Raw genomic sequence first — 18,573 nt, forward strand, 5'->3', positions numbered from 1 at the left:
ATATTTAAAGGAAATGTGCTTATTCTTAACTGAAACATGTTTCCTATAAATACTGTGAGATCCTACTGCTAACTTTTTCTGTAAATACAACAAACCCTCTTATCTTATTTAACATGCATTATATCCAGTGACCCAATTTAACAATGCAAGGCTTGAAGAAGAGTTGTTAGATCTACAAATATGTAACACCACTACATTCCAGCCAAGCAAACAATGGGAACATGAAGAAACAACACAGAAGGAGAACTGCATATTATTAGCAGCTCTCTCCATCCAGCTATTTTATTAAACAGGCAATATAATCTTCTTACCTGGCTGCTTAGGAATTTCTAAAAATTAAAAAAAAAACCACCAACCAACCAACTAACCAAAAAAACCCCACACAACTTTCCTGGCAAATTACTGGAGTATTAGCTAATTCCCTACTTCAAAATAATTTTACAAGGTTTAAAGATTTCTACAGGTTTTCAGTAAATATTTTTGCAATTTGACAATAATTCATGATTCTAGAACACATCTGTAAATCTTCAACTACCTTTTCCACAGCCTTTTCTTTCAAAAGTAGTGATAGCCCCTAATAACTATATATATAGTTTTATACCTACAGCTACTGCATTTCATTTGCTTTGCAACTTAAGCTTGAAGATCAAACAAAGGTCACCTTTTGCATAAACACCTGTGCAGACAGCAAAGTTCCTCTTTGGTGTTTCCACCTTTGCAACACTTGGTGAACCGTTGTCTGCAGTGCTCATTATCCCAAATTATAAAATTACAATTAACACTCAATTAAATTTATCACAGTATAGCGATAAAGACAAATAAGATAACCACAAGCTACTCTAATTGGAGTTTGACTTACTAGACATTTTTGCATCTAGATCTCAGGATTTTACGCTACAGCATTGAATCAGCTTAAAAATTAGCTCCTCTTAAGAACATGAAATACACAACACTGGTGAAGTTACAGGTTTCATGAAAAACTATTCTTTTTTTTCCTTCCTCTCCCTAAACATGATGTATTTTCCATAGCCATATCTAAGAAAAATATGCCTTGAAGATAAAATATCACCAGAAATCACACCTATGTGGCAAACTATTTTATACAGTTACATTTCACCCCACTTTAAAAGTGAATATTCTGACATGGCATCATTTCAAACAGCTCAAAATAGACTTTTTTTTCATAGATATTAGTCATGAGACGTGTTTTAAAATATCTGGGCCTTAATCTGCAGCTCTCTGACAGTAAAATACAGTTTTATGGGTAAGAACACAGTAATGGTAATAGCAGTGAACTAAACCCACTTGTTGGCCATCCACTCTTTTAGTATTTCAGCTCAAAATGTATTTTACTACCACAACGATTCCCTCTGAAGTAATCTTCTGCCAGAGATTCTCAGAACTCCACAACTCAAAGGCTATTTTCTGGCCTAATTCTACTAGGAGAGAAGGCCCATTTCAGTGGCCTGGAGGAGGTGGATGGATTTTGTATTTTCAAAGCCCCAGGCCTCTTTTTCTCCAGCTCCTAAGGACCATGGCAGCTTGGCTCTCAAGGAATTTGTTACAGAATCATTTTTTCCTTCATTGATAAGTCTCAGATCCATAGAAGAAAAATGGTTCACAGCAAACATACTTACACATGTTACTATAACCTCTATAAGAAAATAGTTGGGGTAAAACCAGCCATAGGACTATTTCTACCCTAAATGTACAATAAAATTGTATGCTCTCCCAATCTTTACCTCACAAAAATAAAGCAACTTTTTATGGAAGTAAACTTCATTTTGAAATCCAAAGAAGGATGTTTCACATTTTTCTTTCTGTAAAGATACATTTAATGACAACCAAAAGGCTTCAGAGATATCTTCTCTCATGAGTACATATCCCTCTATACTGGATAGGAAAATATTTTATCTTGAATATGAGAGGCATGTGGAATGAAACCTAAAAACTGAATAGCTCTTGAAGGGACTGTTTCTCACGTAAAGCATATTTTAGGAGACAAAACTGGAGGAAGCAAAATGATAACAGCTCTGTTTCTCAAATTCCGTATCAAAGAAAGTCAAGAGATTATCAGCTAGATGCAAACATGTCATCAACTCCAGACACTTACAACTGAGCTGCTCAGGCTGAGTGAGTATTCATCTCTGGTGGTAGCAAAAGGTAATGATTTATATTTCCGTGCTAATTCAGGTCTACACTTAGCAGCGTTGGGTGCTCATAATCAAGCACCTGATCTGCATTAGCACTGAGGGGGAGCAGCCAGCAATACCTCAACTGGAAGCACGGGCATCGTGTTTGCCAGGGTGAGTACATATTGCTTATCTGCAGACACAAGAATATCATCCTTTTGCAGTCAGAGTGCTACCAAGCCTGCACAAGAGCAATACATGACAGCAGTGAGGGGCGTGTGCCAGTAAGTGCCACAGGCCTGCTTTAAAGATTCCCTCATGTGTTATAAGTAATTAATAGTTTTTAGCATGTGTTAATAATCACAAACCAGTTCAAATAGACTTGGACCCTACTGCAAAATTCTTATTAACTCTCCCAGTCACAAGGACTGAGATTCAGCTTCCAGCTACTAGCCACTGTTTGGCACATCTTCCTCTGCCAATCACAGGGATTTTTCCTTTGAAAGGTAAAGAAACTGAGAACAGTATTTGGGATGGATTAAGTGATAGGAAACAGGTATCTCCTGTTACAAAGATGATGTAGCCCAGAGAGAGACAACATAGTGCTTATTGCTACAAACAACACAGCTCTGGATTTACGATACTGCTCTTTCTTCCACACGGGCTTTTATCTGTCAATGTCAGAAGAAATTTTGAACAATGCAGAAATATAAAACTGTAAACTGTGTTGCCCAGGAGACATCACAGATCTCTACATGGGGTTTCTTCAAGAGAACCTTCATGTAATGTTTTTTCACAGCCTTTTGTTTCCTCTTATTCTTGCCAAGAAAACGTGTCCTTTTAATAATCCTGATTAAATTCTGCTTTGAGCATTTACAGCCTGACTACACATTAATGAAAATCTATATTTGTATTTCCTGCCCAAAACTGTTACACAGTCCTTACCTACTAAGCATCCTCAGGTTGGAACGCCAGAGCAGACCATAGCCACAAGTGTGACTATACACACTGAGAGAAACACGAGAGAAAGAGCAAACCAGCAAAGCACTTCCAGGTGCCTCTCAGAAAAGGAAGATTATTCATGAGTGCAAGCAACTTTTCCTATTTTATTTGAAACTCTGTCTTGAAGTATTGAGCCATGAACAGAACCACAACACAAACATCTATGAAAACTTCAATTATAAGCATAGATGTGAGTTCTATATATCTGAGGTTCATATGCATTCATATAAAGAAGCCTGAAAGAATAAACTGTCTATTGTTAAGAAACATTTGGCTTCTACAGCGCTTGTCAGCCACTAAGACATTCCCAACTACATGACTCAAAAATTCATTCCTTCACACAGGTCTTTCAACACAGAAGAGACACCGCATGAAGTCCAATATTAGAATATCTGAATTTTTTTCCCCTGCCTCCTCAGATATCAAAACTATACATGATAAGCTGCGAGAGTAGCTCATAGGGCCTCAAATCTTTGTGGAAAACTGTCACTGAAACCTGGAACTTCCACCCTAAATGTCTTGACATTGACATGCCTTCCCATAGTTTTTAGTCTTGCTTTTATGATTATTGAAAAACCAAACATGAAACACTAACACTGATCTAAAGCATCTCAGCTGTTGCAAATTTCATTTAAATTCTGAATTTTCAGGTGAACTTCACAATTCCTGAATTTAATCCCTTTCTTGTAAATGCCTGGACACACCAGTAGGCAGGAGTAATGAAAAAGGGGTAATGAAATAGGACACTACTTTTCAATGGCAATTTCTTACCAGCAAAGAGTCTCAATTTAGCAAATTGCAAACAGTGTATCAACCTAGTTTTACTTAACCTTATCCTTGTGGCTTTCTCCATTATATGTTACTTCTGTTAATTTGTTCTGAAGGGAAGTTTGTCACCAGCTCTTAACTCAGCTGTAGTTGGCAGAACAGATGAGCACACTGTACTATCTGAATCTTTCTCACGTATGAACTTTATCTACAGGTTGTATATTCTGTCATTCTTTCTGATGAAATTACATAAATCTGCCTTCCCTTTATACTCTGTCTTTCCTTTAAACTACTTGTACTCTTCCAGAGACAGAGACATAAAGAGTTATTTAGAGGGACATGGAGGTGATTTCATTGCTTCACACTTCATTATAGTTTGTTGAATCAATGCTTTATTTACACTAAACAAATCCTGTCCCATTACCATAATGTTATTTAGTACACCTGTATGTCCTCCTCTTCTTCAGAATTGACTATAGAACAGCTCTAAGACTTAAAATAGAAGCTACTGGGATATTAAATATTCTCAGGTAAGAGATAGGCACGTTAAGGGATGGCACATATGAGACTGTTCCTGACATATCCATCTGCAATGCTTTGGTCTGGATTCTGTTCTCAGGTATGTTATTCTGATTAGAGAAAGAGTGTTATCATATCTGTATCTAAGTGTACAGCTTGATAGTCTGTGTTTACTTCTACTGTCTGCTGCTTAGTACAGGATGAACCTAAGTAATAAACTCAAGTTCACCACCATCAAGCAATTGTCCTTTACACTGATCTCAGTGCTAAGAGGGAAAACTATTTAATACAGGATAAAAGCCCCTCTGCACCACCTCAGAAACTTTGCAGGCAATACAAGTGTTTGCACAGAAATTTAATCAGTATATAGCTAGACAGATACTTCTGGGTTCATCCCCCCATGTCCTTGCTTAGCAATTTCCACTGGGGTGTAAGTACCCTAGAGAGTCACTAATCAGGAATAGTGAAATTACTCATTCCAGCCAGAGACAGAGCAATGTAAGCCAGGGACTGTTTCTTGCACTTTGCGTCTTGTTGCAATAGATCTCAAAAGAGATGAGAAAAACTAAGCCAGTAAAGCTATTACTGTTACATGATGTTATTTGGTATTCTTGTACTCAAGATTTGTGTAGTTCGAGACAGACAAAACCCTTTCAAAGTCAGGCTCCCAAATTAAAGTTCTTTCACTACTATGCTGTGTCTCTGCAGACACTGGCTGTGGGACACAGTCGCAGCCCTTCTTTGCCTGAAGAGCGCTTTTGGAGGAAATTATACTTATTGCAGTACTTAGAAAGTAATCACAATGGAAAAGAGTAAAGTGACTTAACAACAAATATCAGCTCTGTAAGAAAGGTCTCTACCCCAATGCCCTTGTTCTTGGGACTAGAAGTCATCTGTGGGATGACTGAATTGTCAGTCACTCATGCATTTAATGTTTCAGCAGTACCAATACAATAACCTGAGCCTGATCTGCTGTATAATACAAAGGAATTTGTTCAGTATTTTTCAATCAGAAATATAACATCAGCAGAGTTTCATTCCTGCTTAGGTGCTGAAACATAAAAGATAGAAAACTAGAGAAGAATTTTTCATTCAGATTTCCTAATAGGCACTGATTATTTCACCAGTTTCTATGGCACTATCACCATGGCAGCTAGCCATTTTAATCAAAGGCATTCGAACACATTTCTGATAACATCACAGTGTTACATCTTCTGGTCACATGCAGCAGTAACCACTTTGTACATTTCCATAGGACAGAGACAACTAATGTCAGCAGACATCAGGATTAGAAACGTGATATTTCAAGCATCTAATTAAAGAACAAGTTCTCAGTGTTCCTTACTCTAATTCTGAAAACAATAGTGGAAATATAGCCATTGTGACCAAAATGAGAATCAAAATTCTTCCACAGCTTGCTCAATTTCTACATGGGTTTTGCCCCTTCTTTGATTAACTACTCAATGCAAATGATTACTCAGCAGATCCGAAGAGAATGTGCAAGTGAAAAAAAAATTACTGTAGAGAACTGAGTATCTGCAAAACACTGACAGATGAAAATAGCTACTTTACCCTTTGTACAAAACCCCCATACTTTGTTCTGTGTACAGGCTAAATTGAAGCATTGCATGCAAGACTGAAATCATGATCAGAGAGCAGAAAAACTCAGTGTTCGGACCAAAGGAATTTTCAACATATAATGGGAAGCATTCTAATTTTACTAAATATATCATGAAGCATTTGCAAAGATGCTCAGTCTGAAAAATGCCCTGCAAGTACTGAAAAATACTTCCAGCAATAGCAATCCTTCATGTCTTCTATAAAATACATAAGAAAATACATTTTCAAGCTAACTTAGAGCAAATTCATTCTTTTGTCCTGAGATTTCTGATTTTTTTTTTTTACTGAAAGTGTACGTCAAAACGCTGAGATACTCTAAATAAATGAATTTATAAACCCTTTTAATAAAAGCTAATAAGCAAGCTGAACAAATTCTCTATTTCAAGCCTAAAGCCTTTCAAAGGGTCTATCCAAGAGATATTAAATAAATACAGATAATGTCAATAATCCACAGTAAAACACTACAGCAAAGCACTATGGCTAAAAATCACTGGTATAACAGCATCCTAAAAGAGACAACACTGACCTCAAATAGAAGAGCAAGAAACTTAAATAAACTGAGAATGAGACTTAAAATACATCACAATTGTCTTTTTAAACGATTTAAACTCAGAAATAATCACAGAAACAGTGATGTTAGGAGAATAAATACGAAAATAGAGCTGCAAGTCAAGTCTTTCGTATAGCCAGTACCTCCATGCTTGTCAGATTTACAGTTTTTCCTCCCTTGGGTCAGTAGCTGGGGAAGGACAACTAAAAAAAGAGTCTAGAAAATATATGACAGTGAAAGTGTTGTACTGTTACATCTACATGTATATACTAATTAATCTGCCCTTAAACAAAAACTAATCAATTACCACCAAGGATTTGAAACAGTTCTGCCATCTTACACAACTTCTCAGTTTTGTACCATGCTTTGCCTTAGGAAAATAATGATAAAGAAATACAGGAAAATGCAATACAACATCTATGCAATATTTGTACTGCACCTCAACTGGCAAACTACTTTTGTATAAGACTATACAGCTGAATTTTCAGACCATCTAAGCAGCCTGGTTAATCTCCCAGTTGTTTTTCATTAGGGCAAGCTGATTCATTTGTTAAGAAGGTCCACATACCATTTAGCTCCATGCTTTAGTCTAAATATCTATGAATGCCTGTGTAGTCATATCAATGATAAATGAACCAGTAGAATACAAAATCTTCAACAACAACAACAAAGCCTTTTCTATTTTCAGTCCTCAATTCAATAACAGTTGCACTTGGTATTTTAAGCTTATCATTTGCTTAATTAAAAGTTTATGTTTAATTTTTGCTTAATATGAATCCCAAGATATCTTACGAAATTCGAGTCAAAAGGAGCTTCAGATTTCATTATGTTTTTGGAATGCAGGAAATATTAAACAGGAGACTTCATTAAAAACTGCAAGATACGAGGTGTAGACTACCTGGAAACAAACATTCTGCTAGTTCCCTTAGTCCTTTCCTCCTCTCAAGTCCAACTTTCTCTATTACAATAAATACATAACTATGCCTTGCCATTGTTCTCCTCCTCCCATGAAGACTACAGAGGGCTACTGTGTCTAAAAGCAATAATAGACAAAATAACAATATATGACAGCACAATGATACACACATTTTTTAAATTCTTGTGTCTATGCAGTATATAACAAATTTAATAAAAAAAATCCCTTTCCCCCCAAAATAGCACAGATATGATACCAATGAACTCATAAAACATTCTAAATGATCTGAAAACACCACAGGGATTATATTTAAAACATACAGTTTTAATTTAAATTAAATGTTCTATGTACAGTACTGATTAAAACATAGATTCCCTGATTTTTAAATAAGTAATATGAAGGGCAACTATGGCAACAATTATCACAATGGTTGCACTGGTAACATCAGAGTCACTGTTCATAGCCTGCATGTGTGCAGCTCTATAAAATTCCTTACCTGGAGCTCCATTCACTCAATGGCCTTTTTTGCTGAGTCTGCCAATATGACAATAAGAGAGATGTGCCAGGGCAGTGAAAGATGCAGAGTTAAGCTTACTAGGGAAGGACTAAGTACCTTTCTGCCTGCTCATTACACGCTTCCTTGGAGTCTGTAACCTCCAGCCACCATCACCACCACATGAATTTGTATTGATTAAACCAAGACTAAAATCTTCTACAATCCATTGGCAAAAAATCCCCAAACCAACCTTTTCCAAAAACAGATACATTATGATTAAGCAAACAATCAGTTACTTTTGCACTATACATACACAAAAATATGACTCTATTAGACCTGATCCTTACCCAGCCTCATACCCTTAACAGTTATATTATACCTGAATTAAGCTGTCCTGAAGATGACTTGAGTTTCTTGTAAAAACTACAGACGTGAAAACATAGTACCTCAAACGAACCAGATTCACAAAGGTGTCATTGCTACCCCATGTCATACCATGATTGCTGCTGTGTGGGCACGCACAGCCCACAGATGTTCTGTACTCCACACCAATGTTACAGGTCTATCCAAAGCATACAGCTTTGTAATAGAAAGTGTTCCAGAGGCTGGTAGGCACTGATATTCATCTATATTCCAGATTCAAACGGGAAAGTCTAGCTTGTTCCTGTGTGAGCGGCACAGTCATACCAGGGAAAAATCTGGCTTCCATCCATAGAAAGGAGACCATTTAGTCAATTCACACCAACAGCAGAAAACAGAGCCAGATTCAGCCTCAACAGCTAACACACTCATATTTTAATAACAGATTGTAAATAACAAAACAACACTGTTCCTATCAACAGCAGTTTCAATTCCAGAAGCCTAATATCATTTGCTTTAAATCTGTGCCATAGCAACCTTTATTAAAGTCAATGTCATCTGTAAGGACTGAGTTAAAATAAAATGTGGGCCAAATTTATCAGACATTAGTTTCCTTTGCTATAGAGCTCAGAACACTGACTGTGTGTCATCCCAGATATGGTTTGAGTTGCGTACGTTGCATCCATCAACATATTTTAAACCAGGCCTTTCCAAAATACTTTCCCTGATCATCAGTTTTGAGCATTTGTCTGAGATGGTGAAGGTCAAATGAAAAGTGTGAAAGGTTTCTTTCTGTTTACATTAAATTCATATCTGTATGCTAGAAAATGCAGCACTATTCAGGCCTAGGGAGAGAAGCCTCAAGAGTTTATTAAAATATGACAGTGTTTTAGCTGGTCAATTTAAAGGTACATCCAAGGGACAACAGAAGAGACCATTGCCTCTGGCTGTGGCAGCTGTGTATGCCCATGTAGCCATGAATATCACTGTGTGTGTGAGACACTGACCAGTAACGAGGAACTTACTGTGACAGAACTACAGCAAAAGTAGTCAACAATTTATTCTTTTATTTTCAGCACTGGCTCACAGGGCAGGCTGCATCTTTATGTCAGATAGGTATCGAATGAGTCTCCAGAAAGCACTTAGAACAGACATATTCCTACAACCTCCAGGGTAAGCGTAGGGGTAGTGAGCTTTTTAAATTTAGATTATGTAAGGTCGTGTGCCTCACTGCATTATGTTTTATATGCACATTATATCTCACTGCACTATATTACACCCTGTGAACTCCTAATGAGTGTTATTCACACAAATCCAGGCAGATACCCTTTTGTAGCTCTTTCAGAAGGAGAACATATATCATATGTACATCTAATAGTTACCGAATGAGGTCAATCCCCCCAAATGTCCTGACATGGTCCAAGAAACACAGAAGGACATACCACCTGCCCAAATCGGCCTCTTGCCCAAGCAGCACCGAACCACCCATCCAGGGAACAGGCTCCTTGTACAGGCTGAAGCCGCGAATGCAGGAGCGAAGCGAGTCTGCAATGCAGAAGCCCTTCCCGGAGCTCATCAATGAGCCGGGGGAGACGGGGCGGGGGCAGAGCCGGCAGCCCTACCCGCATCCCCGCCACGATAGCCCGAAGCACGGGGCGGGAGGCGTTTCTGAACGCCCGGCTTTGCCCTTACGGGCTGCGGCCGAAGGCGCTGCCCTCAGGCTCTCCGCCCGCAGCTCCGCACAGCGGGAACTTCTGCGGCCGGGGCGGCGCGGGCAGCCCGCAGGCAAGGACACGGCAGCGGCCGGGCCCACCTGTGCCACCTGCGCCGGTGACACCTGCGCCGGCCCGCCGCTCGCAGCCCGGGAGCAGGAGGAGGAGGAGAAGCAGCTCTTACCTGCTCCCGCTGCTCCTCCCGCAAGCCCTCACTAACCGAGCTCCATCTTCCTCCGGCCGGGAGGGGGAAGGGGGAGAAGGAGTCAACCCAACGCTGCCGTCCCCCCCCAGCTGCCGCTTTCCGTCACCACTGTCCCCCCGCCCGCGCTGCCCGGCGCAGCGGCCGCCTCTCGCCCGCCCTGCAGACGGCACCGGGAGACGGAAAGCGAGACCCACCTCCCACCGCCGCCGCCTCCTTCCCATGAAGTCACCGGCCGCAGGGCCCTCCCTCCCCCGGCTGCCCGCAGCGGCCCGGGGAGCCGCGCTCCGCCCCGCTCCGCCCCCGCGGCAGCCGCGCCGAGCCCCCGGCACAGCTCGGCCCGGGGCCGCCCGCGGGGCCGCCGCCTTCCTCCCTCCCTCCTTCCCTCGGCGGCCCTGGGCGAGCGTGGCCTCGGCGCTCCCGGACGATACCGGCGGCAAAGCACGGCCGGGAACGGCCCCCAGCCGCCCCTGCACCACGAGCGCTCCTCCGCCCCGCGATGTCCCGCGGCAGGGGCAGATGGGAAGCGTTGCCTCCTTTCCGTTTCCATCCTTGTTCTGGAAATCACCATGCCCCGTTTTGCCCGCTGCAAAGTGGGGTATGTTACAGTAAGTTACTGCTTTCGATGTGCCTTCTATTTCGACACGGAAGTCTACTTCAGCTTACAGTAACTTCTCAACTAACCTGGTTCCAGCTATTCCAGTATGCACGCAGGTGTGTTCTATCTCACCCGGTTAAATTTACCTTCCCCACAGCAAAGCAGTCTTTCACTGCTACTCTTCCAATAGCATTAGAGCTGCAAACGAAATGGATTAAGCAATATGCCTCTAGAACTTAGTATCCCCTTTTTCCACTTACTATGACAAAACCAGAAACGTGCAAGACTGAAAACAAGGCAAAATACATGGCATAGAAGGGAAAAAAAAAATCACAGGTGTACCCCTCCCTGTTCAAGAAAGGCCTCCTTATCTAGAAACACTAACGGTTCTCACCTGAAATCAGCCTACTACAGGTGACGTGCAATCAGTGACAGATACAGCAACCCTAAATCCTTAAGGAAACACCAGCTGTAAACAATAGAATACATTTTGCACCAACACACCCAGAGAAGTACATTTGATAACACATCAACACAGTTTTGCAGATACGCATTTTCATATCCTAAGCAAGTGAGGGTTGGTGGTTACAAAAGAAAACCAGATCTAGTTCTCTGACAGAACCCCAACATCCATTTAGAATATAGTTGGAACACCCCAAAAAATCTCACCTTACCTTTGAAAAATATTTCCTTTTGGAGCTAATGTGGAGGACACAAAAAAAAAATTGGAAAAGTCCCCAACAGTTGCATGTATAATCTTTAGCTGTAAATGCACGAGCTATAAGTTTTTGGCAAACCATGACAGGCAAAAAACCAGAACAGTTTTGTCCAATACTGTTTTGGGCCTGCAGAAAATGAACTCCCATTTTTTGCCACTTACATTCTCTATTCTCCTTAGAAAAATTCTTTATGCTCATGATTGAAGATTACTTCCCTCCAAGACCAAAAAATCCATGAGCAGAACAGTTCCTTGGTTTCTTCACCAGTGCAAAGTCCAGCATTCTTTAAATGTGGCAAAGAAAAATAAATTGTGAAATATATGGATAACACACTCAAAAAAGAACCATAATTACAGAAAGTCATACCTTTTTCTTTTCCTTGATGTGATTGTCTGTACAGATTGTCCTACAGGTGATTCCCAGCCAGTGAGAGTTCTGTCTGTAAAAGAAAGAACAGTTTAGGAGAGTTTTGCTGAAAGCTCTAGTCCATTCGCCTTGCAAAGGAAATTAAGTAGTGAATATGTGACCCTCAGGTGGCTGCTCTAGAGCTCTCAGGGCTGAAGATACTCTAAAATCAGTTAGAGAAGCTATTATCATGCCAGAGATTCAAACGCAGGGTGATCTGAAGGCTCTAGTTAGCCAAGTGGTGACACAGAGCTGGGGACTGATTCAGACGGTCACTTCAAAGGAAGTGGCCAGTTGTCTGTCTGTCAGGCAAAGCCAGAGACGCCAGCAAAAGTCTGAAGGCTTACCAAAGGCAAGGGTGGCCAGGTATATGCAGGAAGAGGCTATCCTTTAGGCCTGAAAGTTCCTCATTCTTCATCTTTTCTTCCTACTGGCAAAACTTTCTTTCATACCACCATTATAGGAAAACAAACATGTTTCTAACAAAGTCCCAGATGAAGTGTGAAAATGCAGAGATGCTGGATTTAGGTGAAGTATTTGCATACTTTGGGGCCATTATGTTCTGCCTCCATGGAAGTGGTAGTATCTCCGAAAACAGCAGTGTGAACAGATTCAAGAAACAAAATTCTCTAGTCAACAAATACTGCAATATCTCATCTGAACATCTTCCCCCTCTTTAAATTAGAAAGCAGGGGTGCTGTAGTCCACAAAGATCAGGAACCCAGAGATCACTGAGTCATTCAGAGATCTTAAATTTCCAGGCTGCAAGAGAAGGGAAATATGCATATGACTGACACTCCCTGCAAAATCTATTGTATCTTTGCTGTGACCATACACAGACACAGAGGGATGAAATGAAAGAAGTATTGTCGTGATTGCTGTTTGACACTGTTTATTAGACCTGGGGGTTGGGTGACTGTCAGCATAATATGACTTTAGAAGTAGAGAGGTTCTTTCTCATGGGGAAAATTATCTGGTATAACAGAATCACAAAACAGTTTGGGTTGGGAGGGACTTTAAAGGTCAACTAGTTCCAATCCCCTGCCAATGGGCAGGGACACCTTCCATTATCCCAGGTTGCTCTAAGGCCCATCCAACCTGGCCTTGGACACTTCCAGGGATGAGGCAGCCACGGATCCCCTGGGTAACTTGTGCCAGGGCCTCACCACCCTCATGTCTGATGACATAAATCCAGTCCAAAGAGCATACTTCCAAAATTTTCATGGGAAAGAGCTATTTTGTGGAAAATTGTAAAAACACAGAATTCAGAACATTTAGTGGATGAAATGAGCTTAAATGAAAATCTGCTGATTCCTCAGCTTGGGAAATGAGGTTTTGTCCACAGCATTTGCTGTATATCTCCTTGACATACTTTGATGTTTTCTTCATCCATCATACTTTTTCCTTTAGCCTATCCACATTTCTCTATCCACACCTCACCGAATGCAGGAAGTTCTTTAGAGGACCACAGATATGCTGAATCTAACAAAAAAGATGTAAATACATATTTATAAGACAAAAAAATTGCGGAATAAGGTATCTAATCAGGCTTCATTGGTCTGTTAGCTATTTCACCTTTATAAAACAACTTTATTTCTATTCTGTATCTTTTGTTTTTAATATAATGAAGCATCCACTTTAATCTCTCACTTCAGAAAACATGGAAACCGGGGCAAAGCTGTTAAAGACAAGTTACATACCACAATTTCAACTATATACAACAGAAATGCAAATTGGATCCCTTTCCATTACAACTGATACTATATATAAATGATAACTGAATATAAATGGTAAGCACAACATACAGTGCTCTTATTTCTGCTAATACCCATCTGCAAGATCATTAGAGAATAGATACAAATGGACAGACAACAGTTGTATCTTGCATACTACGATAAAGAGATATTTATGCTTAGAGTCCAACAGAAAGTTTTTCAGAAATTCTATCTTTGTCTAATAAATTGAAGGCACAGTCAACTATCCCCAAGAAGAAAATCTCCTCTAGTCATCTTTTAGGATTGCTACATGAGAAATAGCACTTAGTGATACTTTGACGGTAGCTCTGTAGTGTGGGGTATGCCCAGCCACTGCCCTGGAGGGACTGTCTGCTGAGATAAGGTGGTTGAGCAATCTCCCAGCAGGACCGCCCCTGGGAAGGCAGCTACTCCTCTGGGAGACCCTATGCAGATCCTTTGTAACCCATTGACCTTTACCCTCTGACACCCACCCTCTGTATCCCTATAAAGCTAGCCCCTGCCCCTGCGAGGGCAGAGAGAGGTCGGCCCTAGCTCCCCTTCGCCCTGCCCCGTGTGGAACAGCTATACGAGCCTCTCGTCTCTCTCCCTGGTCTGGCCTGGAGGCTGCCCTGCAGAGCTGAGCTGGAACCACGAGCTGATAATCACTAAAGAGCTGACAGTCGCTGCACAGGCCCTCCTGGCCAGCAGCTGAGGGAAAACACCGGGCCTCGGGAAGGCGATTCCTTTTGGGACCATCTCTCCGGACCGGTCACCTCTTCCTGGGTCAGAGCCACTGACCCCATCACCAGCTGTAATACTGTAGCACCTGGAAGAGTTTCTAATAAAATACCTCTTAATAAGAAGTATTATTCTACTTTAACATACAATATCCACAGAAAACTATTTCCTTGAAGGCTTAGGAACAATCTTCTTTAACCGTAGATGTAAATTAAAGCTTAAAATAGATAAATAAAACCACGGACACAAGGAGGCCAGTAGAAAAGGCAAGAAGGATATAAGTTATGAATACCTCCAAATATTTAACTTGAACTAGAAAGGAGGGCTATAACTATTTTTAACTGATTTTGAGCAGTTGTAGCTAGCAGTACTTAAAATTAGGGTTACTATGAGTTGCTGCTTCCCCTCCTTATGTTTATAGAAATCAAATCATCAGAATTTTTGCTACTCAGTCCTACACTGTTTAAAGCGCATACACTCCAGACCAGGACAGAATAGGGGCAGTGCAAGAAATCAGACTGGCTACCTCTTCTTCCTCCTGACCTGTGAGACTGGTACTGAGATGAGGTTGTTTCCTAATTAATTTGATTTTTAAAGCTCTTATTATTATGAAGTGTCACGGAAATCAGCAGCATTTCTTGCCAGCCAATTGCTTTTATGACTTGTTGACTCTGTAAATATCTACTCAACAGGAACACATTTTTCTGTCAGGTCAGCTGGGAAGTTTATTTCTCCCGTCATTACATCAGATTACTATTTTACAGCTACAGACAGATTGTTATCAGCCTTCAGAGACTTTAAAAATAATACAATATGGTTCCTGACACTCACAAGCAGACTGACAAATGCCACCCAAACAATTAGTAACATATTTTTAATGCAGCATGCAAGAAGATTTGTTCTACAGATGTTTTAGAGTTAATTCTGCAGTGAAACCTGGTACAGAACAGAATCACCATGGCATGACACTTCTGCACTGAAACTTGCAGCAAATCTGCAGTGCCTTTGCATTTGACTGAAGAAAAAAGTGGATCTTGAAGGTGTTTGTCGCAGACAAAGGTGACATGACATTCCAATTTAATTTTATTTCTTATATTTAAATCAAGTTGAGTGGCTAAAAGGTCAGCACTACATGCATAAGGAACACATTAAGCATTCCTTACTTACAAACAATCAGGGAACATTTTGCTTTGTGAGAATGACCACATTTTTGGCTGATATTTCAGGAGTGAAGAGTAAACTTCCTAATCCACTGCATCTCCATGAACAGAGTTGTCTTTCAGTACAACTTTCAGTTCAAATTTAGGACTTGTGGAAGAAGATAGCTGCCTATGTGCTATGACAGAGCACTTGGAACAGTCAGTTCTGCATATGGACAATAACCCAGTCATGAGGATCATCTCAGCTTTCTTTAATAGAGCATTACCCTTGCATTACCATATTACTGGGAAACACAGGACCGGTTCATTTACCAGATAAACCAACAGTAGTGAAAGAACATCCCTGTGCATTCCTGACTCCTGCTGAATTGCAAGCTCCTAGTATATTTTTCACATCTGTGCAAAGGCACAGCAATACTGTTCCAAAAATCATAGAACAAATTAGCAGACTTGTGAGAATTGTTTTGAAAAGAAAGAAACTACAGCTTTTAATAACTAAAAGCTTTAACAAAGTCCTAAGAACTAAAAGTGGGAGATACATTCTGCTCAGTTTGCAGGAGCCTTGGAAAGAGCAAAGAAAATACTGTCTTTTAAAGGTAGTGGCAATGTCAAATATTTTACTACTGAAAGGTAAATTTTCTTCTGGATTATTGTGTTCAGCCTGAGAATGCTTTCTATGAACAGAAGCTGAAAAGCCTCAGAAAGATGTAAAGAAAGAAAAGACTTCTAGGTGAAGAGACACTACAAGTTGTATAGTTAATAAGACAACGGTGGTGGGCTTCTGTTATTATCCTCAGGGGGGAAATCCAAGGGAACATATTATTAAAATGAACCCTAGTGACTGAAATTACAATACTTCCCTTTCAACACATTAACTGCCCCTGGAACTCAAATTCTCAACACATCTGAGACCAAGAGATTAAAACAAAGCCTGGACATGCAAACAACCCTGGAATTCTTAATATTGCCTAATGACATTAGGTACCCAATTCTCACCAAAATGTACATAGGAAGAACATTACTAAGGAATATTTTCATCTCTTGGCTCGTAAGAGAAATCATTTTACTGCCCCATGAAAGAAAAACACTATGAACTGTTAAAACACTACTTATGGCTATTCCTGCTAGGAAAAAGTTTGCTACTCCCATTGCACCAGCACACCAAAGTTAAGTGCCTAATAAAACATGTTGCCTTCTCTGTGATACAACTTTGAACAGACAGGTTTTCACTACTAAGAAATCTTCAGAGGTCTCCATCAGCATCTAGTCACAAAAGCTAGAAATTTTGATCAACATTAAGTTGCTTTAGTTAAGGTTGATGTACTCAGTTTACATATTCAATTGTATTAAATGGAACATGAATCTGAACAGTTTATTACTGCCTTAGGTTTTTTTTAAATTCTTAACCAACTAAATATAATCATCATTATTTGAATTTGCAAAAAAGCCATTCTAAACATGGCTGTAAGACTAACTTAATGGTCCAAAGACTTCTTCAGGCTTGAAGCAGAAATTATACATTGGTCACACTGAATTAGCAGTTGTCATAGGGATGCTGGAGACCATTAGTCCCTGTATTCACATGTAGCTCCTACTAACATTAATGGGGTTACCAAACACACTGAGAGGAAAGCTGGCCCATTATGTGGACAATGTTGTGAAAAGATTATCTGATTTATTATGCTAGATGGATGGAATAGAAGTTTTCAACACTGATTCACTGAAGAACATGAGAGAACACACTGCTATTAAATGAAGGCATGGCACAGAAGAGGACTGAAAGCCTGCCATTGGAAACAAGGGGCTACAGGGAGCAATACCATTCCCTAGGAATCCTCTGCTTCAGAGTATGGACAGGTCTGGGAATAAAGCTATGTGGACATCATTCAGGTTTCTGCCATGGATGGATACATGGCTAACCGCATGCACAACTTAATCTCTTCAGAGACCATTAGTGCCATCTAATACAGGAGCCCAAATTAGAAGCCTGCACTCATTATATAGTCACAGAGCCTTTAGAGGATTCCCAAACCTAGCCCTACCACTCTCCATTGAGTATTAAAGAAGGCCAGTCTGCTGCTGCAAACACTTATATTTAAGTGATTACATTTCCACTAGCAGCAAAATACAGAGTGCTTTTTAAACTCTGCAGTAGGAAAAAAGGACTGACTGAGGAAGTATCAAATTAAAAACCACAGAACACCTCTCATTTGAGTAATGGCACAATGGCACACTACGCACCTGTGTCAAGGCTACCCAGGCTCACCCTTCCTGATGAATACAACTGAAAATCAAAGAACATTACCTGCAGGGATGTCTCATCACCATATTCTGCAGCAAAGACTTAAAACAAGGTCATGAGATTAAGAAGTGTGAAGGACAGAAAGCCAGAAGACATGGAAGTGCCTATTCCTTCCTGGAGCATCTGCCACATATCCACATCCACGTGCACATGGAGGAGGAGAATGTGACTGTTGGGAAGCACTGCAGCGCCATGGCAGAGCAGAAGAACCCGAGTATGCTCTGTATGATGCATGTAGGTCAGTGGAGCATGGAAGAGGATGGGATTTCTGAAAGAGCCTTCTAAGGAACAGCTGAGGAACAGCATAGAAACCTGTCCCACTGCAGGTTTGTGACAACATTAGAGACTGATAATTCCTAATGTATGTGCACTCAATAGCAATGAAATATCTCAGTCTCATATCACATGAACAGTAGTGATTTTTACAGGAACGATAAAAACAAGAGGATAGAAAAAACCAATATTATAAATACAGTGGAAAATTTTCCATACCTACAGAGAAATAAACGAGTTAATTACCAACCATCCCGCTCAGAAATTCATCTACTGCAATAGCAGGTTTGCTCTTCTTCCCATCACAGTTAAACAAGTGTTGGTAACCTAAGAAGTGCAAAATTAGGTGTACATAGAGCTAGTTT

The 18,573-nt window shown here is 40.4% G+C and overlaps 1 protein-coding gene across 4 annotated transcripts in view; it reads right to left on the reverse strand.

The window, feature by feature from the left end:
- The window catches only part of OTUD7A (OTU deubiquitinase 7A), a 119,972-nt gene that overhangs the window by 88,517 nt on the left and 12,882 nt on the right, over positions 1 to 18,573 (reverse strand). For 3 of the 4 annotated variants that reach the window (XM_032122977.1, XM_032122978.1, XM_032122975.1), the window contains exon 1: positions 10,260 to 10,452. The gene's annotated coding sequence lies outside the window, so the exon portion shown is untranslated. Of the gene's footprint in view, positions 1 to 10,259; positions 10,453 to 11,960; positions 12,034 to 18,573 lie in introns of those variants that run through there. The other variant, XM_032122976.1, reaches the window with a different exon arrangement.

This window comes from Corvus moneduloides, chromosome 13 (genome assembly GCF_009650955.1).
Source record: "Corvus moneduloides isolate bCorMon1 chromosome 13, bCorMon1.pri, whole genome shotgun sequence".
Taxonomy (NCBI): Eukaryota; Metazoa; Chordata; class Aves; order Passeriformes; family Corvidae; genus Corvus; species Corvus moneduloides.